This window comes from Carettochelys insculpta, chromosome 2 (genome assembly GCF_033958435.1).
Source record: "Carettochelys insculpta isolate YL-2023 chromosome 2, ASM3395843v1, whole genome shotgun sequence".
In the NCBI taxonomy this organism is placed as follows: domain Eukaryota; kingdom Metazoa; phylum Chordata; order Testudines; family Carettochelyidae; genus Carettochelys; species Carettochelys insculpta.
Genome location: NC_134138.1, coordinates 22,328,783 through 22,354,401, shown reverse-complemented (window position 1 = coordinate 22,354,401; position 25,619 = coordinate 22,328,783).

Sequence of the window (25,619 nt, the reverse complement as noted above, 5' to 3'; positions counted from 1 at the left end):
CCAGATCCCAGACTTATTATACCCATTTCCCATGTCTCTAGCCCCTTTCCTTGTGAATAGTCTTGAAAACATACTAGGGCTGAAAGGAATGAACCAGCCTAGCTCCGCTTCTGCAGCAACAGCCTGCAGCAGAGCTAATGCTAGGCTCTTCCTCCTGTTCTTCCCCAAACCTATCATGTGCATTCCAACAAACTATCTGGCCAACCCTTCCCACAATCTAGAGGCAGCCTCATGTGTTTGGGTGTGACTTGTATTGTGGCAGGGAGTCAACCTAGTCTGAAGGAGCATGTTCCATCCCAGAGGAGGAGCAGGACTTCCCCTGCAGTTGGTCCTCCAAGATACTGGGAGCTGCTGTGGAACCATGCACTGGAAACCAGAGCAGATTCTCTCTACTGTGCTCTCAGTGCTCCCACTATTGGCAATCAAGCTGCTAAGGAAGAAGCACCATTAGACCAGTTCAGAATCTTTGTTGACATTTTCTCAGTAACATTTGGGTCCTAATTAGTCAGAGTGGGCAGCCACATTTTGCAAGTGACAGCATGGTATCGAGCTAGAGGGGTCACTAAAGGCCAAACTCTCATTTAAACTATGAAAATTACCCACAGTTGTTAATGAAGTCACTTGAACCAGTGCTGCAACTATAGGCAAAAATGAACTATTGTGGACCTGTTTTAGAAACTGTGGGTAAATCTTGACCATTGGTCTCAAAAATCAAAGTATCACAGCTACTTTGGAGAGTCAACCCAAAATTACCATAGTCACTCCCCACTTTCCACTCACAAATTAGATAAATAAAACTCTCACCATATGTATCCCCTTTTGTCCCACTAGATCCCAAAATGCTTTGCCCACTGTATATAGGAAGGTGTAATTTCATAGGGTGAAAGGAACTGGTGTTTAAAAGAACAAAGCCATAGTTTGGTATAGTACATGATGAAAAATGCAATATCCAATTAGAACTACAGGTTGAACCTCTCTAGTCTGGCGCTCCCTCATCCACAAACATCTGTAATCTGGCATGATTTTAGTTATCTAGACAATGATTTATCATGGTTGTGGCCAAGTTTCTCATGGTTCCATAAAGTTTGTCCACAGCTACCAGTCTTACCCCTAAGTGTCTTCTAAGAGCCCAGTAAGCAGTAGAAGTGTTGGTAATGAGCTAGAAAATATTTACCTCCCATGGTCTGGCAAATTCTCTCATCCAGCACTGGTCCGGTCCTGAAGGTGCTGGACGAGAGATGTTCAACCTGTATAGGAGGAGCTCAGCTTGCAGAGTGTAGTTCCCCACCTGGAGTCTGGCCATCTCCACAGAATTAAGACCACCTTCTTTTGCAAGTAACGAACTCAAGTGACCAAAACCTCATTTTTAACATTTAATCTGAAAGTAGCACAGTGCCCCTTAATACTTTTCTAGAGCATCAGTATGCTCAGAGAGAAAAGTGCCTGTTCTTTAATCACAAACACTACTTCCTGGACTTCCTGGACCTTCCTTTGTTTCAAGCTGGGCTCATCCAGATGAGTGCATTGTCATTGCTACAGTTTGTGGTGAAAAGATTTGAGTTTGCATGGGATTTCTTTACGTAGGGCTGGTTCAGAAACTTAGGGTTGGCTCACACATTCGTATTAATACAGCAAGCTCTAGTGGTCAATAGGGTGCAGCAGAAATGAATGAAAAGTAAACCCAGTGTCAGAAATGATTTTGTTGCCTTACTAGAGCTTCAGTTTTTGTGGTGTTCATCAGCCAGAAGGCTGGTCTGTTATCTTTTTTCTTTCAGGGTAACCATATAAATCCTTTCAAGAGTCCACCAAATTCATTCTTGGAGTGAAGAGATGACACAGGTAGAGAAGTTAAAAGGAGCGAGATTTAGTCAGGTGTTAATGAAATCCTTGAGGAAGCTACAAATTCTGCACGTATCCTTTACCATGTTGTCTCTAAGGGTACACTTATAGCGATGGAGAACCATTTTCCAGAGTTCAGTTTAGAGTGCCCAACAGTGATGCACTAAATCAAATGTTCAGAGCATCTCAGTCAGTTCCTGTACTCCCTGCAGTCAAAAGGAGTAAGGGAAGTTGACTGAAAGAGTTTCTCCTGTCGACCTCCCACTGTGGGGACAGGACAGAAAATTGACCTATGGTATGTCGATTCCAGCTACACCGTTTACATAGTTGGAGTTGAGTATCTTAGGCTGACATTGTCCCTTGCGTAGGCCAGGCCTAAGACAGTGATGGTGCAGCCTGTATGACCATTGCCATGCCTCAGCCCCAATTCCTTTACTAATATGCTGTGAGCTGTTCCCTCCCTTCTCCATGGTTGTTGTTCAGTTCACCCTGTGACTGAAAACAAATCTCCATTTCCTTGTTTCCAAGTCCTTTCAAGAGCTATCAGAATGATCTACTCCCATTTATGCCCCAAGATACATGGGCAACTTCTGACTAATGGCATTTCCTGCATCCAGTAATGTGCAGGTACCTCCTGGGGCAATACCATCCAACATTTGATTGTTTCCTGGGAGGAAAGAAGCCCCTTGATCTGTGTAGGCTTTGATCCCAGAAGTTCTTGCACTTCATGCAGCAGAGAACACACAGTTACAATGAACCACTCAAGATGTGTGAATGGAGCCTATAAGAAAGGTACACAATGAAATACTTGGTATGTTGTTCTTCATTAAGTGTCAAGCCCCTGCTCTGTCTCTTGCAAGAGCAAAGACTAAGAGAGCATAGGGTGGGGGGACATGAGTGTTTGAGGAGGCTTGGAGCCAATTCAGGCTTTGTGTAAGCAGGTATAACTCCACCCAACTTAAATGAGTTGTTAACCTCAGGGTTAAATTTGGCCAACAGACTTCAGATATGTCTTCTTAGTAACACCACTGAGCTGCTGGTGGGTCTCTCTAGCATGAATTCTGTTCCACAGGCCACAGTAATTTAAGAGATGACTGCATCCCTCATGTTCATGCAGGACAAGATTCCTATGTGTTCCAAGTCCTGCTTAATGTTTTTTTAACTAGCACTGCACCATGCTACACCCTTTGGAATGCAGGACTGCACAAGATCAAGCCTATAATTTAAATTTGGGTTTGGAAGGATTGAACACTTGCTGGCAAATGTCAGTAAACATTGATACCACCGTTCACACAAAGCAATGTAATAATAACCAAAATTTCAAGATAGGCAAACTAGAAAAACACTGCTTTGGAACTTACTGGAGTTGAATGCAAGAATATTGGCTTTGTATACATAGATGTCATGCCGAGAATTTGTGCTTTAGCAATTATAAAGTGTTAACCTTCCCACTTATGAAGATCTACTGTTATTATGTGTCTGACCTCTCTCCACAATTACCCAATGCTGTGAAAATTTAAATTGATAAACATATTTTTTTTAAAAAATGCTGGAAACCCATAATTTGTACATCTATAAAAATGAAAATTAATTAAAACGAGGAAGAATGCTTAAAATCATCTTGGATATCTATCAATTATAAAAGCATAAATACTGATTTCAACCAGGCAAACATAAGCTGCATGTTTCTTTAAATTGGCACATTTTCCTTTTGCTGTTCAGCACAAATGGGTCCTCAGCCATCTCCTTGTGATCACCATAATTAAATTACTTGCACCCTGCACAAAAATCCAGTGGAAGGATCCTGTTCTAAATCTTCACAGGCTTGAGCTTCTTAGGGCTGACATGGGAGGGCTGAATGGGGGTGGTAATTGAGTCAGAGGCCTAAGCTCAGGTGCCCCTCAGAACATGGGTTACTGGGGTGTAATGGAAGAGGGTGAGGCCACTGTCAACATTTCTTTTGCAGGGTCTGTTTGTGATCTTTTCATCTCACCATACTCAACTCCAGAATTTGTATATGTGGCCATCTCCAGTGATCGCCTTCATATAGATGAGGCAAGCTGGGCTACACATCTAAGGATGCTCATCCAACTAAGGGACAACATAACACTTGTCTTTGGACTCCCACTCCTGCACTTTCCTCTTCTGATATATACATATATATACACATGTAAAATTTACACACAAATGAAATAAGACTAAAATTCTGCAGGTTTGTTCAGGTTTTTGTTGATAGACTATATTTAAAGGCAGAGCTTTCAAATAAGAGTAGGGCTTTTTTTTTTTTTTTTTTTTTTTTCAGTAAACCTGTTTCCTGCTTTCTCTGAAAAACATACCATGAATTTGCAGCACTCACTGCCCGACCTGGTTGTGCTGTTCTTTAAGCAGCATCTCATAGTTTTTCCTTTTCACATGGCCTTTGGAGCTTTTAGGTCACATTCTTATACGCCAGTGGTCTTGCACCATCACGTGAGTTTCTAAAACACCTCACCTTCACTTCACATCCTTTCTCTCTTCTGACTATTTTTTTTCTGGCCTCATGCATTTGCACATGAAAGTGTGGCCCTGACACACACTACCTCCCTTCTCCTCCCCTCAGAAAAGTCTGAAAATACCTGCTACATAACATAGCAGGCTGCATATGTCTCTGCTCTTGGGTTTGAGTGAGTCATTGTGTGGTGCTGTGATGTGGTCTGCTCAGCACCTTGAAATACTGGCTATGGTGAAGAAGAGAGTTAGTCTAGAGATCAGCGAAGGTGTTCACTGGTTGGAGAAGGTCAAAACTCTTCTTTAGAGGGCACTTTACTCTGCCCTGCCAGAATCCTTTCCTTGATTTTTGGATGTGAAATGCTAACACAGCATGATCAAAGTTATCTCCTAACCACTAACTCAGGCACTCCATGTTGGGGGTGGAGGTGGCCAGTTGGATTAGAGCAGTTGCAACAATGGGGAGAAGGCGGCAGCTGACCAAGTTTAGATAGTCAGGTTGAGATGCTTCCTCATAGGTTTGCGGGAGGGGATTTTTATGAATAGCTCAGATATAGTGTTATATTGTGTATAACCATCCCCTTCCAGATAGCTTTGTGTATCTGGAAGGGTATTATTATAAATAGCCCAGAGATTGAAGAATAACAAGATTTGCACACTAGGGCTAATTCTATACTAGGGAAATAAGTCGATTTCAGATACACAGCTCTGGCTATGGCATTTGCATAGCTAGAATCAACTTATCGGAATCAATTTATTTTTCTAGTAAAGACCTAGCCTCTATATTCTCACATTGACCTCCCTTACACCACACGATACCGTGGAGTACAGAGGTCAACTGCTGACCCCAGAGAAAATGATTTTGGTCCATCTTCACCAAACACGTAAAACTGAGCTCTGGAAGATCAGTCCTGTCCGGGTTGATCTTTTGCTTAGTATAGACAAGCCCTAGTAGTCTTGTCTTCAGTGCAGCTATCTAGGACTAAAATTCTTACTCTTGTCTATATTAGTGCTTCTTTCCATGGAAATTAAGGGAAAATTTATGCTTTCATCTTTTCTTTGCTTTTTTGGAATGTTCTTCCAAGAGCATGTAACTAAGAATGGCATAAATATCAGTGAAAACTTTTGTTAAGGCAAATATTTCTAAAGCCCCAACATTCTGGGGCTGCACATTACCCTTATTTAATATTTATTGTACACACATTATCAAAGGATTAGAGACCCCAACCAGTTCATGTCTAATTCTGTGTGTCTGAGGCTCTTAATGAAACTTTTCAAAAACTCCAGAAAGCATTTGTAAACGAAAAGCATGTGAAATGCAACAGTTTAGCTTCACATCAATTTAGTACACCTGACTTTTGCTTCTGAGTTTTGCTTTCAAGAACAGCTAAGCTCTTAAACAAATCTCATCTGAAACCACATTTTATCTTAAAATGTAAATAAGGTACCTTCCTCAAAATTACCAGGCTGTTCAACATTCCACTAGGGTGTGCCTTGTTAACATGTTATTATGATACACAAAAACCTAAGATAGGTAAATTCCTCACAGCTCTAATGCAAAGGCAATAATAGCATTCAAAATAAGCTGGGTACATAGATCTCTAGGGAGTGAGTGAGTGTATTTGTATATTAATTGCATATTGTTGTCTGTATCCCAAAATATGATCTATGTGCTTGACTTCTAAGGTGGTATGTTAGGCGAAGTCAACACTACAAAATTCCATCTACAGAGTTGTGTGAGTCAGGGATATTAAAAAGTGTGATTCCTGACCCATGTGGCTGTGTAGGCAGAAGACTCTAGGGAAGATGTAGGTATACTTTCAAAGTATGCTTTTATCAGTGTAGCTTGTTTCATGTATGGGGGCTAGTTTTACTATAAGGCTATGTCTAGTTTGCCAAGAACTGTCAGCACAAGATACGCACATTGTGTACCACATTTGCGTATCTCGTGCCAACACCGGGGTTGGGAGAGGCTTTTCCAACATTTGGCCCAGCCATACGGGGCTAAATGTTGGGAAAACCCCCTCTGCCAAGACATGCCTTCCTCCATGTGTAACAAGGAAGACAGAAGTGTCGGAAGAACGCTCCTGATGTGGCAGACTTCTGCTGAGACACCTCTGGTCTCCCAACAGAATCCTGCAGTTTAAACATAGTCTAACTGTACAAAGCACATTATTTTTCCAATATAAGTTGTGTCCATATCAAGAGGGCTTTGCTGTAGAGTATACCAATGTTCCTTATGTCATGAAGAGCTCTTAATGTAGACAGACTCACAAAGGGGATCAGACACAATTCTCTTAAGCCATTGATTACAAACCCTTGGGACTGAATGGGTCTAACTGCCCAAATAATGGAAAAGCTATTGCAGGACATTTTCTTGGGCTACATTTACATGTGCTGCTTCTTCTCTGAAGAAGAGGGGCCTTCCAGAAGAAGGGTTTCCTTCTGAAAGATCCCCGTGGGCCGCACATCTGCATGTGTATTTTGGAGACTGGAAGAGCTTCTTCTAGTTTCCGAATCATGTGGTCATATGCTAATGAGGCATAGGAAATTCACATCCATTTCTCATTAGCATCTTCCTGACTGCTCATTTCCATGCCACTTCTGGAAGAAGCGGCGCATGTAGACATAGCCTTGGAGAAGTTTTGATTGCTTCTGCTGACTGGAGAGGGAACAGGGAAACTGAAACAAAATGAAAACACTTTGGACAGTGTAGGTTGAAAAGATCCAGCTGCAGAGACCCACAGGCCCTGGAGGTATGTCTACACTACAGGAATAGTAGCAGCATAATCCCTATGTGTAGATACACCCTATGCTGCCTGAAAAGGTTTTTCCATCAGTGTAGTGACATCTCCTCCCTGAACAACTGGTGAGGTCTATGGAAGCATTCTTCTGCTGACTTATTCTGCATTGACACAGCTATGTTGGGTGAGGGGTATGAATTTTTCAGAGCCCTGAGTGATGTCGATATTAAAAACCCAGTGTTGATGACATAACAGAAGTCAGGACAATAAAAGACATTACCTCACCTACCTTTTTTCCTCCAATATCCTGGTACCCACATGGATACCACACCACTTCATACAATGAGGTCGACATGTCAACCTAACTTTCAAGTGTAGACCAAGCTACAGACAAGAGAAGGGGCATCAGGCAGAGAAAATAGCACCAGGCTGTTGGGTGATTCGCAGGATGCCCTGGACTTACATAGGAGAACGTAAGGTGGTTCTTTTCTGTTCCTGTAACTTAAGAGGAAATGTATCTAATATGGTTTACAGTGAAGCATACGGCTATATGAGGCTAAATATACAATTGAGCTGTTTATTGTTTTAAAGTCTTCCAGTTACTAACAAAGAAGTCTACCAGCTGTGCAGCTGGGACTCAGACTGTGTGTCTACATAGCAAAGTTATTTTGGAATAACAGCCGATATTCTGAAATAACTTTGCGGGCATCTACACAATGCAACTGCTAGTCCAGCTTATTTTGAAATTGGTAAAATTTATTCCATGGGGAATAGCACCTATTCTGAAATAGATATTTCAGAATAGCAGCTGTATAGATAAGGAATAGGGTCTATTATGAAAAAAGCTATAGAGCATCCACAGGGTCTATTTCGAACTAGCTGAGCAGAATTTCAATACACATTTTGTGTGTAGATAAACTATTAAGAAATAAACTCTTCTGTAAAATCTCTTCTGGAATAGTTTACTTCTCAATAACTCCGCTGTGTAGACATAGCCTGAAGGACCAGAAAAGTGTGCAAGATATGTCTAGTCCCATAACTGTGACAGAGGATTTGTTTAATTATGTCCTGGTTGATTTGGCACCCTTTGGTGACATATTGGTTTAACTAATTATAAAGAGTGATAGAACTGGAAATAGTTGTTCCAAGGCACAAATGACCAACAGGCACATTGAATCTGCACACTTTGTTTCGCTAATTTAAAAGTAAAGGGAAAACACAAAATATCAGTGAGAGAGAAAGCAGAACATACCTCCTTGACTTTGCAAGTGTCTACAAGGTCCAGTAGCAGGGCCAGATTAAGATGTGCTGAGGCCCTAAACTCTGTCAAATTGAAAAGGTGAAATAGCATTACCAAAATTATGTAAAACTTGCAACTAGGCAAATTTTTTTTTTGCATTTAGAGGCCCCTCATAGTCTGAGGCTCTAAAATGCAGCTTACTTAGATTTTGTGTAAATCCACCTGTGCCCTGTAGGTCTTGAGCCTGCACCTGTAGAGCTGCTAGGCAGCAAGACAGGCCCATACAGCATGCCAGCAGCAGCTATAACAAGCTTGTGTTCTGTTATCCATGACCCCATTGGATACAGACCATGGGAATTCCTATATCAAGGCGGATGATAGGCAGCAGCCTTATGGCTCCTGATTTGCTCCCTCCTGTATATAAACCCAAGCAACACTCCAGGCAATGTCTGTGCAACAGTGTGGGGCTCTTGTAGTAGCCATGGTCTTGAATGCTTGGCTTTAACCTTCTCTTGATTGGATTTTCCCCTCCTGACCTAAACCCAGAAATCTGACTAGGACTCTGACTCTTGGTATTAACCCTGGAGTGGAACTAGGATTGCCAAACCTCCAGGATTGTCCTGGAGTCTCCAGGAATTAAAGATGAAACCTTAATTAAATACTATCGTGTGATGAAACCTTCAGGAATACATCCATCCCAAATATCTTGAACCTGACTACAATCTCTTCTGCTATTTCCCACCACAAATTTGCCCCTACTCTGACCCTGGGTCCTGCTGTTCTTGTTAGAATTATAGGGTTGGAAGAGACCTCAGGAGGGCATCAGGTCCAACCCTCTGCTCAAAGCAGGACCAATCCCAACTAAATCATCCCAGTCAGGACTTGGTCAAGATGGGACTTAAAAATCACTGGGGATGGAGATTCCACCACCTCTCCAGGTAACCCATGCCAGTGCTTCACCCTCCTCCTGGTGAAAAAGATTTTCCTAATATTTAACCTTGACCTCTCCCATGACAACTTGAGACCATTGCTTCTTGTTCTGCCATCCGTCGTTACTGAGAACAGTCTCACCTCATCCTCTTTGTAATCCCCCTTCAGGTAGTTGAAGGCTGCTATCAACCCCTCCACCTCCCTGCACTGTTCTCTTCTGTAAACTAAAACCTAAATCCCTCAGCCTCTCCTCATAAGTCATGTTCTCCAGACACTAATAATTTTTGTTGCCCGCTGCTGGATCACTTAGGATCCTGACAGTGTTCCATCTTTATAAGCTTTTTTTCTTACAGAGGGACCATCAGGCTTTATTTTACTTCTTCAGTTATTTAGGAAGATATAACAGGTGTGACCCTGCTAGCTGCTGAACATTGACCCTGGTCACTGAAATACATGCCCTGAAACTACTGAAATACATGCTTACCATTGAAGTCAGTGGAGCTACTCACTAACTTACAGTTGAGCAAGTACTTACCATTCTGCTCTGGTTTAATGGCAAACTGCTCTGGACCATCACAATTTTCCCTTTATCTTGCATCCCAGGTTTCTGTCTGTAAAATGAGTGTCCCATCTTTGCAGGATGAAAAAGCCACAAAGTTATGAGAGGTATAGGCTTGTTCTGTGGTGTGCAAACAAAAATATATACAACATCATACAATATGATAAATTAAGACATTAATAGGTCTTATTAGGTGAATACTTCATTTTTATATTGACTTTTTAACATCACATTAGTTCTGATGATTTTAAAAATAATAAATGAATTAAATCACTTCTGTCTATTGAGGGAGGGGGGTAAGAGGTGTATATAATAGAAAAGGCAGAATAAAGCCCTCAAGCGCAAAACTGATGTAAATCCTTTCAGTTGACCTTGCAGGAAGGGAATGGGAATGTAATCCTGAGACTTCTTTATCACACTGTTTGCATGAAGAAAACTCAATAGATGTTGAAATAAGAATTCTGGGCTGAGAGCTTTTTTGTGGGCTAGTGTAATATAAGTATTGGGTTAAAATATTTACATTGAGCAAGTTGTATTTCCTAATTCAAATGTAATTGTTTGGTATGTCTGTTGTGAACTGATGAAATAAAAAAAAACAGTCAGCCTTCATCCCTTTTTTGTGCATGACATAACTTATTCAGACAGGAATCTTTCTGCTTCTGAATCTTTCTGTCTTTTGTTTGAACTTCACCTTGCTTTTCTTTTCATAGTGTTACTATTTAAGATGACAGTCCTTGTGCATTAGAGCCATATCTTCATCTGTCCCAAGCAATAGCAGCTAAGCACTTAAATATCTTTTAAGCATCTGGGCTTTAGTGCCTGCAACTATTTCATTAGAAATAACATTAAAGGAATGAAAACAGTGGACAACAAGATGGTGGGGAGTTGTCACCACATGTGATGTTAAACAAATACAATTTCCTCCTTGTAAATATATTGCATTTTCATGGAAGTTTCATGGGAATTACTGTAGCCATCATGCCTACTTTTTTCTTTGCAGTGCAACAAGATAAAAATCAGAAAGATGAACTGAGCTATTTAAAAGGGGAAGTATTTTCCTTATTTCTCCTCTGGCTGGTTGAGTTAATTGATCTTCTGAGCAGTTAAGGCTTTGTCTGACTTCTGAACAGGTCAGGCTGGAAAAGTATCTGTGACAAATTTTCATACTTTGTGTTTTGAGCGTTCTGATTCATTCATCCATTTCCAAGGAAAACTGGATTAGGTAGAAGAGAACAGACTCCGATGGCTTGAACTGGTCCCTTGTTTGGTATGAAAAAAGTGCTCACTTCTCAACTATAAGTGTTTACCACCATTCAAAGGGTATGCGTGGCAGCCCATGGAGTCAGGATACTGTCATATAAAAGTTTTCAAACTCATCCCAGTGATGCTGAGTGTAGAGGTACAGCTTAATACCTCTGAATGGCTTAATTTCAGGTGAGGTAGAAATGGAGAGAAAGAAAGTGAGGACGTGTGATAAAAAAAAAAAGACACAGTTGACTTCAGAGCTTCCTCTTTAATTCACTGGTATAATACTCGTGTCAGAACCCAAGGCTACACAGTTAAACCCAACATTAATTTTTCTTTCTTTTGTTTCGTACAGTAGGTCATTCTGCAGCCAAGCAGGGCTAATGCCCTAAAGAGTGGAGTAAGGCCAAACAGGCTGAGAACTGTTTGGTTCCCTCTGTTACCTCCCTGGGCAGTGTAGCCATGAAAGCTGAAGAGGCAGTCCTGGGTCAATGAACCATCAGTCAATTTCAGACTGTTTGCTTCACTTCTGAACATGTGGCCCATCTATTCAGTGTAACCAGCCTTCCTGAGAGAGCTCTGATTGTATCTAGAGACCTCAGTGTATGTTTTATGGCTTACTGTGTAGTCTGTTCTCACTTGCCATTAAGGATAAATTGATTAATTAATAAAAGAAATATCCAGGGTATTGAACAACAATATAACAACTACAAAGAGTTAATCAAATCTGAATATTCATATTAGATTGGCATCCTTTCCATTCTCTATTGTTAGGAAATGTCACCATTCTATCCTGGACTATTTAGAGAACTTCTGGTTGGTACATCTCAAAAAAAAAAAAAAAGATCGTTGTCTTTCTATGCACTTTTCAATTCTAATGATTAGAGGAAGGGAAAAGGGCAAACCTTTTCCTACTTTAGGCAAATTAATATTCTAATATTCTGGGTTTAAATCTAGTTTTCCATGGTTGGGCCCATCTCCAGTAAATAGTGAAGTTCGTTTATATCTTCCTTTCTCCTAGAAGAATTCTAACACTTTTTTAAAATTATTATTTTTATTTAATTTGGCTGTATCTGAGTGAGTTTGCTTTCCGAGTCCTTCTTATTGGATGGAGATCTAAGATAGTTAATTTTTCATACCTATGACATTTTTTCCATATCTGCTTTCTATATTAGAGCTAAGCGCCAAGAAATTAAAATGTCAGCTCTAACATCCTATGAACAGAAAGTGACCCACTGAACATTTTCTTTTTATCACTCAAGGATTGTTTTTTATTTTCAAGATATTCAAAACAAAAAATGTTAAATACATTTCCCAAATGGGAAAGGTAATGTCAGACAGCCCTGAACCTCCCTAACTGACTGAAATTTTTCTCAGAGGGAATAATAACCATGGTTTCAATAGAAAAAAAATTGCTGAAAGAAATTCGGAGGTTTTGTTCAGTTAAGACTCTTTTGGAGACAAAGATGCTGAAAGTCTGAACTGTTGAGCTTCTTTGGCAGTGATTATCCTGCAACAGTACCTCATTAGGCAGTGTGTGGGATTTCCTTTTCACTTCCGCTCCAAACTTACTCATATGTAGCTTTCTCAAAGAGCAGTCTTTTCTCAGCCCCCAAGAATGTGAAGTTTCCTTGTAGAAAAGGAAGTTTCCGTTTTATTGTGACTTGTTTCAGATATATTCAGACCAATCCAGCCTGCGCAAACACACACACAGAGATTTAAATTAGCATTTGTGAACAATCAGGGCTTTTTTTTTTTTTTTGTCATTGTAGGGGCTTGACATTTCAGTTCCCTAAGTAAAATATTCACATCTATTTCTGGTTTGATTTTCAGACGTGTTGAGCACCCTTACCGCCCATGGAGTTCAAGAGCCGTGATTGCTCAGGGCCTCTGAAAATTAGGTCATTAATGGCCCTGCAGAGAGCAGAGAAAACAATGGAAGAGAGTTCTATTTTTCAAACACACATGTTTCTATAATTTTAGAAAGAAAAGTTAAGTGACTAAAGAAATTGGGTCTTAAAGTTCCTGTTTAGAGAAGGGGCAGAACCAGACGTTTCACATATGAATCCAAATGTTTGAATCCAGGATTTCTGTCTGTGTATCGATTTTGGCTCTGACATGGAATCTGGGGCTTACGTATTGTGATGCTAAATGTCACCAGGCCTAATTATAAGGTGCCTGGAAAAACCACTCTGATTCACAATGCCTAAGTTAGGTGCTTACGTGTCCTATATAATGAATGAAAGGAGATAAACACCTAAGCTGCCAATAGAAGATGTCAAGGAGAGGGGTATGTCCTAAGTCCCACCCTTCTCAAGGAATTCGTTGCCTAAATCCAGGATGGAAGGAGGCACTTAATTCTGCTGGGGTTCTAGGGTGGGTAGTTTCTCTTAGCATTAGGTATTTAAAGTGTTTCTTGAAAGAAGCTAGCATGGGGGCAGATGAACCTAGCACTGTGGGAGACAAGGCTCCTGCCCCGCTCTTCTGTCCGGGGGCCTGTGGGAGATAAATGCTCTCTCTGCTGTAGGAGTGGGCCACCCAACTCCCCAGTGGGGGGTGTCTGTCCCCAGCATCACCCCCTGCCACAAAAACCCTGAGAGCAAGTGGGGAGGAGCAGGCAGAGCCCCAGTCTTCCGTGGGTCGAGAGACCCAGTCCCAGCCTCTCTAGCCTTCAGAGAACTTGTGGCATGGCCCCAGCCTCAACAGGGCTGAACCACAGGCAGCCCCACAGATACTCACCGAAGGATGGCAGAGTGTGGGCAGGGCCAGCTGGCAGTTTGGGAAGCTGCCTATTATACCCATTGCCCATGGAAGATAGGACACACAGGTGAAGGCAGCCCCCTTAGCACAGAGGTTAGGGTACTCCCATGGGATGCAGGTGACCAAGATTCATAGTCCTTCCTTGGCCATCTTTCAGGTGAGTGCTTTAACTGCTGGGCACAGAGGTTTTTTATTCAAGGAGCTCTACTTTGGATAAATGTCTCCTCATTGGAGCAGGGGGTCTCTCAAATCCTGGGGGAGTGCTCTAACCACTAAACTATACAGTCATTCTCTCACTTTTTGTTTTTCTGGCCCACTGACTTTTTAATTAGGTGGATCTTCCACATCCCAGGCGAATAACCAGAGCAGTGGGCTAAAACTTATGAGAGGTTCTTCCTAGCCTTTGCCCTCAACACCTACCAGATCCAGCCTTTGCTGGTGAAGGAATGCCTATCCTCCCTCAGTTCATATATTGCTCAGGGGCTGAGCTGGGAATAAGCCAATGGCAAAAATTATTTTGAGTTGATTTCAAAATAGGCTGTCTAAAGAGTGCGACATGCTGAAATAAAGTGCTATTTCGAGGCATCCCTGTACTCCTCCTGTGACGAGGTGTATCGGGATGCTGAAATAACGCACCTGTTATCTCAGAAACTGTTTTGAGACAATGGGTGCGTTACATAGATGCAGGCAGCTATTTAGGATACAGCATAGGGTTAGGGTTAACCCTAACCCAAAATAGCTCCCGTCATGTAGACATTAGCTCTAGAGTGCAGTAGCAGTGAGTATACCCAGAGCTAGAAGCACTGGATCCTAGGGATTTTTTTCAGCTCAACATAGGCACCAAAGTAAGATTGGTTATCTGCCAGTTTCAGGGGTGGCTGCATGGTGGTCTTGTTAATATCAGTGTCATGTTAATACAGTGAAATATATGCAAAGAGGAACAAATGAAGTGAGCCCATATTTGTAGGGTGGAGAAGCCTACCTTGGGAAGCAATGATTCTGAAAAAAAATTGTGAGAGGTTGTGGTAGATAATTAGCTGAATATTAGCTCCCAGTGTGGAGCTGTAGCCAAAAGAGCTAATGCAATCCAGGGATGTGTAAATGGGGGAATCTCCAGTAGGAACAGAGAGGATATGCTGCTGGTATATTTGGCACTGGTGCAAGTGCTGCTAAAATCCTGTGTCCGGTTCTGGTGTCTGCAGTGCAAGAAGGATGTTGCTAAACAGGAAAGCATTCAGAGAAGAGCTACAAGAACAATTAAAGGATTAGAAAACATGACTTAGGCTGCATCTACACTATGAGATACAAAATCAATATTAATAAATTTGAGTGTATTTCTGGAATTTAGAAGTTCAAATTTGATTATCCATACCTCCCCATGTGCTCCGCACAAAGTCGACTTTTTGCTGCCATGCTCAATGGACAAACATCAATTGTTGCAGCAATGCATTGTGGGAACCTATCCCCCAGACCCGCTCATCCTCGTAGCGTTCTGGGTATGCTCTCTGGTCTTTAACATCATCTTTCCACATTGCATTTTCCTCATTCCCCTCCTGTGCTAAACAACTGTCTATTTTTCCCATTGAAAGGAAGGAAAAGCAGGCCATCCACAGAGATGGCAAAAAAGGTTTACAGGAATGTCTTTCTTCTATACCTGAATTCTCAACTGCCCATCCACTGAGTGTCCCCATCCCATGATTGCACCCGATCCTTGAAAATAATGCAGGGTCCCTGACTGCATTCTCACAGTTAGAAGAAAGAAGATAGAAAGTCTAGAAAAAATATTTTTGACTTTTTTGAGAATAATACAGGGACCCCAAAAAGCTTGAAGAAAGAGAAGATAGGAGAGTTTTTCAGAAAAGAGAGTTGCTGAGGGGAGAGTCTTTGGCTTTCCAGCGCACTATAAGGTTTCTGTTCAACGACTGTGTTCTCAGCTGGCCATCCACAGAGTGTCCCACCTCCCATCATTGCATGCGATCCCTCAAAATAATACAGGGGCCCAGACTGTATTCTACAGTTAGAAGAAAGAGGATAGAAAAAAAAGAATTTTGGACTTTCCCCTTCACTATGGAGATATTGCCAACGCGGGTGATGGCAGTGAAATATCACACACCGAACTTATAATGCAAACAGGAACCTCAACTAGCCCCCGCCACCACCCCTCTGTGTTTCTGAGGGGGTCAAAGCATGCAGACAGATAAGAGATGTTAGCAAAAAGATTTTATAACCGAAATATCAAACCAGCAGGTGTCTGCAATGGACAGCAAGCTCCATTTTTGGTGGGATGTGTGTGTGTAGGGTGCTGTGGTCTGCAGCTGCACAGCCACTTGGAATGTTGAAGTAGCTGAAGTACTGCTCCCCCGGACTATCTTAGCCACCGGAGGAGACTTTCCCCCAATGGCTGCATTCATCCTGCAAATATGCTCAGATAACTAAAGTTTCCATTTTATAACCTTTTGCAGCAGGTTCTCTTTCGGCTATATCTTTACATATGATTCTTCAGTGGTGACCTCCTGCATTCATCCTATTCTCAGAATCTTTCGAAAACAACTCCTTTCGAACGTCACTATTCTTCTATTTGAATCTTTCGTTAACACCCAGGTCTCACATCCGTATATCTTATATTCTAGAACTGACATGGCTACAACAACCTTGTAAACAACTTATTTTTAACACATCTTTTTTTCTTTGATAGTAAATGCACACTTTTGCATGGGAGGTTGATGTGGTTTGAACCAACATCTGAGTAACTTACCCTGCAGGTTGTTCAGACAAGTAAAAACTGACAATGAAGCAATGCTGCCCACTCACTCCACCCACCTGTCTATGGCTTTTGAAGACCAGCCTCAGTTTATCTTCAGCTTCCTTCCACTTCCAGCTACCTCCAACAAAAGGTGCAACTGCCATTGATTCAAGTGAATAGTGATGTAGTGGTGCTTGATAATAAAACCTCCGTTGTACCATGATTGTAGGGTTTCGCTTTAAAATCTGAAAGTTCTGCACCTTCTCCAATAAAGTCATTAAAATATGACTACCTGATGTTCCTGTGGGAATGTCCATGATGATTTCTTGCAGCACAGCTCAGCATCTTCTGGTATCAGTAAGAGTTTCTCCTGCCTAGGATGGAGTTGGTGGGAAAGGTCAAAGAAAAAGACCACACTGAATTTTGCCAAACAAAGAGAAGATGGTTATGGTAATATTTCTCATTGCTTTAAAATTATTTTCCTACAGATGTGCACTAATCCTGCAGAAACAACTCAGTTTCTTACAAACAAACACACTCTGGAATCTGTCACTCCTGACCACAGCTGGCAATGGAATGCAAGTGGGGCTTAATCCAAAGCTCACTGAAATCCATTAGATCTTTCCATTGACTTCAATGAGCTTGGGATCAATCCCAGAGTGGGGTGAAAAATGCTTTTGCGTCGGTCTTCATGCAAATAGTAATTTATGTGTGTCACATGGTGGGATGTGAAATGACTGTTTTCTAAAAAAATACAGCCCAGAGGAGATTTAAGCCACCTCTACACATGCAGCACTGCAGCAGGGCAACTGGATGGTAGAAGTGTATTTCACCAATACAGAGGCACTACTGAAGATGCTCTATGCTGACAAGACAGTGTTGTCCTGTCAACATTAAAAAAATGCCAATGCGTGGCACACAAGCTGGACTGGCAGAAGCACGCCCACTGACACAGCACTGTGCACACTAGTGTTTATGTCAATGTAACTTTTATTGTTGGGGGGATGGCATATTCACTTTTGCCAACATAAGAGTGGTGTAGACATAACCTCAACTTCTGTTTACTAACTCACTTGCCATTGGAGTGGTTCACCCAGCCTGAGTTACAGCAGCACTCTGGGCTAGTGGTAGGAGATGGTCCATTCCTATGCCACTACAGAGGATCTGATAACACTCACTTCTAAGCTCTGTGAGACCAGAAACAGCTGCTTCCAGGCGTGATTAATACTTAAAAAATAAAACATAAAAGGAGATGACATGTAAATGTAACTATGTGAGTTTAAAGCTGTCTTGAATAGACATGTTTTCTTGAATGGCAACTTATTAGAGAAGCTTTGAAGTATTGTAAAAGGCTAATAGAAAATTGCAGGCGGAGGTTACATTCCATGAGTCTGTGCTGTCCAACAGTTGCTTAAAACACTTTACAGATGGGGAAAGGGAAGCATGGATACCTCTATGACAGAGTCAGGAACATAACCCAAGTCCTTCCCTGGGGACACAACCCCAAGATTATCTTTCCTCTATAATTTTAGTTTTCAAATATGTCAATATTGTCATATTTTAGAGCTGCTCAGGAATTTTCTATCCTACTGAATTTCCAACAGAAAATGCAGCTTCTCCAAAATCTCAATTTTCGCTAGGATTTTGCTGAAAAAAAAGTCAATTTCCTTTTTGGCCGGTATAATTTGAATCAGAACACTTAGTTTTCTAATTATCCTGAAATGTTTTGTATCAAATCAATTCAAGAAGACATTAAAGTAAATTTCCCTATCAGTGTATTATCTTATGTGACTTGCAGTTTGTGTCCCCAGGCTCTCCAAGGCTACGTCTACACTAGTGAGTTTAAAAACAAAAAAACAAAACAAAAAAACACGGCTCTTTCAAAACTCCTGTGGAGCACCTACACACAAAATGCATTTTGCTGATGTTAAACTGGAAGAATGCAGCACTTTTTCTCGCACCCCTCTTCCTCTCCCAGATGAGGAAGAGCACATTTTTCCAAAAGATTCTTTCAGAAAAAAAACTTGTATAGACACCCCACGGGCCCTTATTTTGAAGGAGCAGTACTCAAGGCACCAGTTTTTTCAATCCCTGGCCCCTCCTTCCAAAAGAGCAGAGGCTGTGTGGGCACTCTCTGTCAAAAGAATGGATCAATTTTTTCGACCCACTGTTTTTGTGTGTGGATGCACTCTTTCATAAGAAGTTTTTCAGAAGAGATCATCCAGGAAAAACTTTTCGAAGGATTGCTGTAGTATAGACGTAGCCCTTATGGCCAAGCTCCCTGAAGGGTAACATCTCCGAAACGCAGTGATTTCCCTCTGACTGAGTTGTGTGATGTATCACAGGAGTCACAGGACTCCGGATACTCTATGGGAGATGTAATCTGGCCTTTTAATCCTGACCCTTAGTGGAGAATGGTGGTTTCAGAGTCCTGAACTATAATTGCCACAAGAGAGTGGGAAAATGTCATTGAACTAACTTGAAACTAAGTATGTCAGGTCAGTTCACTAAACCACAATGAAATATTTTGATTTGGTGAACGTTTACATTTTAGTTTCCTTTGAAAACACCAAAACAAACCTACAAATGGAATTCTTACTAAATTAGAATTGTGTGGGAAAAAAATGAAATTTCAGGTTTGTATTTCAATTCAGGATGCAAACATATATTGGAATTTCTGTAGGACAGAAATTTGGAAATTATGTTCAGTTCTGTCAGACTTGCTTAATGAAAAGGCTATATAGTCAGGAAAAGATCTGTATTCCTCACACCTGGAGCACCTTCAAATTTGGAAATACCTCCAGTTCACTGAAGTCTTCTAGTCTATGCCTATCGCCACTATAAAGCTGACTCTTAGATTCTGGAAGGAGAAAAATCAGTAACCATAAATGAACTTGAGCTTTAATACAAGTTTTCAGAGTGGACACATCACAGTCAGCTTCTGACAGCTCTCATGTGTATGAATCACTGTGTTAACTTCAGCAGGAAGATAACCTTTATTATTGTAAAATCTCAGATGCCACAAGCAGCCAGATGGGTTTTCATCCCAAGCAACTGTGAAAGCCCATAGCTGGGTCCTTGCATCCTGGGATCAGCTGAGCTTGTGGGCAGGAGATGTGGAGGCTTGTGAGATGTGTGAGTTATTCTCTTATTCAATGACTGGAGTGTGGCCCATGCTGTGTGCACAGTGTTGTTACTCTTGCAGCTCTCTCTCTTTAAAATCACAGCATAGCTTCCAATCGGCAGGAGCCTCTGATGCTCCTGGCTCACAGACCTTGATGACTGGGGAGCAAACTTCCCCTTTCCTGCCAATGCAGTTGGCCCGTCTCACCTCAGAACTTCACATGGGATCCAAAACAGTGAGAAGACAAGACAAGTTCCAAGAAATGAGATTACTGTGCCTTAAAGCTACAGCTTCTCTTCTTGTAGAGGAATGAGATTTTAAGAGACCACCTTCAGAATAGAACTGAAGAAAAGAAGGTTATTGTGTAATAATGTGCCAATCAAATGTGGCAATAGGTCCAAAGTGCCAAACTTTTTCACATGCCAGAGGATCCAGGGGTGAGAGATGAATTATCTAGATCATTCTTCTGTGTGCTACCAACCCCAGTTTTAATCTCCAGCATTCAAGGAGCCTGTAGGTTGAAGTACCAGGAATAGAGTATTCCACCACATAATTGTGTGTGTGTGTGTAAAGTCTGGTGTCCATAATTGATGAGCAGGCATTTCTGTAAGTATTTGTGACCACAGATTTGAACTCTGGGTCTCATGTTGCTGTGGTCAGGCTATTGGAAGACCAGCACAGTCAACCTGTGGAGCTCCTTGCCAGAGGAGGCTGGGAAGTGTAAAACTGTAACTAGGTTTTAAAAAGAGCTAGATATATTCAGGGAGGTTAGCTCCTTTAATGGCTGTTCATCAGAGGCTGGAGATGGATGGCAGGAGAGAGATTTTTTGATCTTTACCTGTTCAATTCATTCCCTCCACAGCACCTGGCATTGGCTACTGTTGGCAAACCGGATACTGAGCTGGATGGATCTTTTGTCTGACCCAGTATGGCTGTTCTTATGTTCACATTGTCATACAGACAAAAAGTACCTCCTTCTAACCTCACTCCATCCAATCAGACACAAATATGGCCAGGATGAAGATCCAAACACTCATAACTTCCAGACTTCATGATTGCAATTCCTATCTGGGAATGAAGCTCACACAAACATGAACAGGTAAAAAAACCCTAGAAGTGAATCAGGCTAGGAAAATCAACAGAGAGACAGTTGTTTTTGTTTCTATTTTTAAATTACTGGGAGGCATGCGAATGCTTTGGCACCTAGATAGAAATGGGGTAGAGGGCAATAAATATACTGAGCTTTTACATATTCAAAACTGTACATACATTAATTAACCATTTCAATACCAAATGGTGTAGATACATATTATTATCTCCATTTTTACTGTAGAAACTGAGAGGCTAAGCTGATTGACCTTGTTCAGGTTGCTAGGACAATGTTAAAATCCAGTCATGACTGATTCTCAGACCTATAGTCTTTCCCCTGGACCAGTGTTTCCCAAAGCTTGGGGACTTCTACTGAGGAGAGGTTGCTTTCCACAGAGACACTCCCGCTCCCTCAGTTTTTCTCCAGCCTCAGCTCATTGCTTTGCTTTCTTCCCCCGTTTCAAATTACCCTGTACCTACTAGGACTGTGGAGAAAAACATTAAAAACGTGATTTACATGCGAGGAATGCAGACGTATATCTAACTTTGCAGAGAGCCTGAAATAATACCTTTGAGGTTTCAACTGCACCACTCATCTTAATTGGTACTAACTCAAGTGAAACCAAATGATCGTCATTTATATGTTAACATTTTTAACTATTTCACTGCTCAGCAAGTAATAAATCATGAGATGAACTGTACTTTTATGAAGATCTACACCAATGTTTCCCAGAATATAGAATGAAAACCAATGAGCTAGTGGGAAGGTACAGGAGGCAGGGCATATCAGTTAAGACGTGTAGGCCTTTAACAACAGTTGATGGGGGTGTACAGAGGAAGGAGTCAGCAGGACTTATTTCATTTTTCTGAATGGAGAAGGATCAGCTTTTAAAGGTTTGCCCTAGACCAAACTGCCTATAACATGGTCAGAGAAATGGGTCATTGCTTCAGTTAAAGGAAGCTAAAATATTTGTTGTAGATAGAGTAGGAGAAAGTCTCATGCCCAAGTTACTGATGTCTGAAGATCATCTTTGGAATTTACATATGTTCCGAATATACAAAACACATCACTGGTGTTCATTCTTTCTCTTCAGTCTATTGTTTAGCTCTGCCAAGATCACAGCAATTGAATGTTATGTAATGAGTTGAAATGTTTAGCAGTGCTAGGCCCTTAGGCAGAAAAGTGGAAATCATATTTTCTAGGGTTTTAAATGACCTTTCTAAGAATCTGCCTGGAGAGCTGTGTTAGTGGGAAGTAATTTTGAGCTTCCCTGAACTCCCCCATGCAAGTCACTCAAGCCACTAAAGACTGACCACATTAGCTTAGGTCCAAGCAACAAAGTCAGTTTGTGATCTGAACTTGTCATATCTGTCAATAGACTTTAAAATGCCAAAAACTGGCACAGAAAGGCCACCCTGTATCTCCAAACAGGAGACAAAAATAATTTTGCAGTGGAAATAGCTGGAGATGGCACAGCTGACCTGAAGCTAGTGCCCACTGGAATAACAGTCAGACTCTGATACGTCTCCCTGGCCATGTCTACACTATCCAAAAACTTCGAAATGGCCATGCAAATGGCCATTTTGAAGTTTACTAATGAAGCGCTGAAATACATATTCAGCGCCTCATTAGCATGCGGGCGGCCGCAGCACCTCGAAATTGACGCGGCTCACTGCCGCTCATATGCCTATGAGCATATGGGAATAAGGGGACTTCAAAGTAGGAGGGGGCCTTTCGAAAAGGAGCCCCGTCTGGACAAGCCGCGCTGATGATCAAGGAGTGATGAGTGTCGCAATCTGCGCTGTGGTATATGCGTGTAATTTTGATGGTGTTGAGATGTTTTCTGTGTACCAGTACAAGGTCAAGTTGATCCCAGTGACCAGAACTGGGGTGATGCTATGGCACTCTTGTGGCACTCTTTCAAGTTAAAGAAAGTATTAGTGATGCAGAGCTGATTCCGAGAGCTGAATCTGAGAAGGCTTTGACCATTTTTGTTCATTTTCCCAATACCATGACAACCATGGCAGATGGGCCAGGACTGATGGTCACATCATAGAATCATAGAACACGAGGACTGGAAGGGGCCTCGAGAGGCCATTGAGTCCAGTCCCCTGCCCCGACGGCAGGACCGACCACTATCTACACCATCCCTGATAGACATCTATCTAATCTGTTCTTAAATATCTCCAGTGAGGGAGATTCCACAACCTCCCTTGGCAACTTATTCCAGTACTTGACCACCCTGACAGTTAGGAACTTTTTCCTAATGTCCAACCAAAACTTCCCTTGCTGCAGCTTAAGTCCATTGCCTCTTGTTCTCTCCTCAGAGGCCAAGAAGAACAAGTTTTCTCCCTCCTCCTTATGACACCCTTTAAGATATCTGAAAACCGCTATCATGTCCCCCCTCAATCTTCTCTTTTCCAAGCTAAACAAGCCCAATTCTTTTAGCCTTTCTTCATAAGTCATGTTCTCCAGACCTTTTATCATTCTAGTTGCTCTTCTCTGGACCTTCTCTAATTTCTCCACATCTTTCCTGAATTGGGGTGCCCAGACCTGCTAATGCATCCCAGAATCATGTTTGCTTTTTTTGCAACAGCATCACACTGTTGACTCATATTTAACTTGTGATCTACTAGAACCCCTCGATCCCTTTCTGCTGTACTCCTTCCTAGACAGTCTTTTCCCATTCTGTATGTGTGAAACAGATTATTCCTTCCTAAGTGCAGCACCTTACATTGATCTTTATTAAACTTCATCCTGTTTACTTCAGACCATTTCTCCAATTTATCTAGATCATTCTGAATTTTGACTCTATCCTCCGAGGTAGTTGCAACCCCTCCCAGCTTGGTATCATCTGCAAACTTAATAAGCGTACTTTCTATGCCAATATCCAAATCATTAATGAAGATATTGAAGAGAACTGGTCCCAAAACAGACCCCTTCGGAACCCCACTTGTTATGCTTTTCCAGCAGGATTGAGCACCATTAACAACTACTCTCTGTGTATGATTAGCCAGCCAGTTATGCACCCACCTTATTGCAGCCCCATTTAAGTTTCTGTGACGCCAATTGCAGCCCCATTTAAATTGGACTTGCCTAGTTTGTCGATAAGAATTTTATGCGAGACCGTATCAAATGCTTTACTAAAGTCTAGGTATACCACATCCACTGCTTCTCCCTTATCTACGAGTCTCGTTATCATGTCAAAAAAAGCTATCAGGTTGGTTTGACATGATTTGTTTTTTACAAAACCGTGCTGGCTGTTCCCTATCACTTTACTACCTTCCAAGTGCTTGCAGATGACTTCCTTAACTACCTGTTCCATTACCTTTCCTGGCACAGAAATAAAGCTGACTGGCCTGTAATTTCCTGGGTTGTTTTTATTCCCCTTTTTGTAGATGGGCACTATATTTGCCCTCTTCCAGTCTTCTGGAATCTCTCCTGTCACCCATGACTTTCCAAAAATGAGAGCTAACGGCTCAGCTACCTCTTCTATCAGCTCCTTGAGGATTAGGTTCAAAACTAATAAAAGGAAATTTTTCTTCACACAGCGCACAGTCAACCTGTGGAACTCCTTGCCCGAGGAGGCTGTGAAGGCCAGGACTCTATTAGGGTTTAAAAAAGAGCTTGATAAATTTTTGCAGGTTAGGTCCATAAATGGCTATTAGCCAGGGATAAAGTATGGTGCCCTAGCCTTCAGAGAAGGTTCTCCTTCTTTGGGGCACCTGGCATTGGCCACCATCGGCAGATGGGATGCTGGGCTGGATGGACCTTTGGTCTGACTCAGTATGGCCATTCTTATGTTCTTATGTTCTTATTCTAGGATGCATTTCATCAGGCCCTGGTGACTTGCAGACATCTAATTTTTCCAAATGGTTTTTAAATTGTTCTTTTTTTTATTTCAAAAACTAACTCTACCCCTTTTCCACCAGCATTCACTATGTCAGGCATTCCTTCAGATTTCTCTGTGAAGACCGAAACAAAGAAGTCATTAAGCATCTCTGCCATTTCCAGGTTCCCCGTTACTGTTTCTCTCTCCTCACTGAGCAATGGCCCTACCCTGTCCTTGGTCTTCCTCTTGTTTCTAATATATTTGGAAAAGGCCTTCTTGTTACCCTTTATGCCTGTAGCTAGTTGGAGCTCATTTTGTGCCTTAGCCTTTCTAATTTTACTCCTGCATTCCTGTGTTATTTGCCTATGTTCATTCTTTGTAATTTGTCCTAGTTTCCATTTTTTATAGGATTCCTTTTTTAGTTTGAGATCATGCAGGATCTCCTTGTTAAGCCAAGGCGGTCTTTGCCCGTATTTACTATCTTTCCTACATAGGGGAATAGCTTGTTTTTGGGCCCTTGATAACGTCTCTTTGAAAAACTGCCAACTCTCCTCAGTTGTTTTTCCCCTCAGTTTTTCCTCCCATGGGATCTTACCTACCAGCTCTCTGAGTTTACCAAAATCTGCCTTCCTGAATTCCATCATCTCTATTTTGCTGTTATCCCTCCTACCAGTCCTTAGAATTGTGAATTCTATGATTTCATGATCACTTTCACCCAAGCAGCCTCCCACATTCAAATTCTCGACCAAGTCCTCCTTATTTGTTAAAATCAAATCCAGAACAGTTTCTCCCCTGGTGGCTTTTTCAACTTTTTGGAATAAAAAATTGTCTCCAATGCAGTCTAAGAACTTATTGGATAGTCTGTGCCCCACTGTATTAGTATCCCAGCATATATCTGGATAGTTAAAGTCCCCCATCACCACCAAATCCTGGGCTCTGGATGATTTTGTTAGTTGTTTAAAAAAAGCATCATCCACCTCTTCCACCTGGTTAGGTGGCCTGTAGTAGACTCCTAACAGGACATCA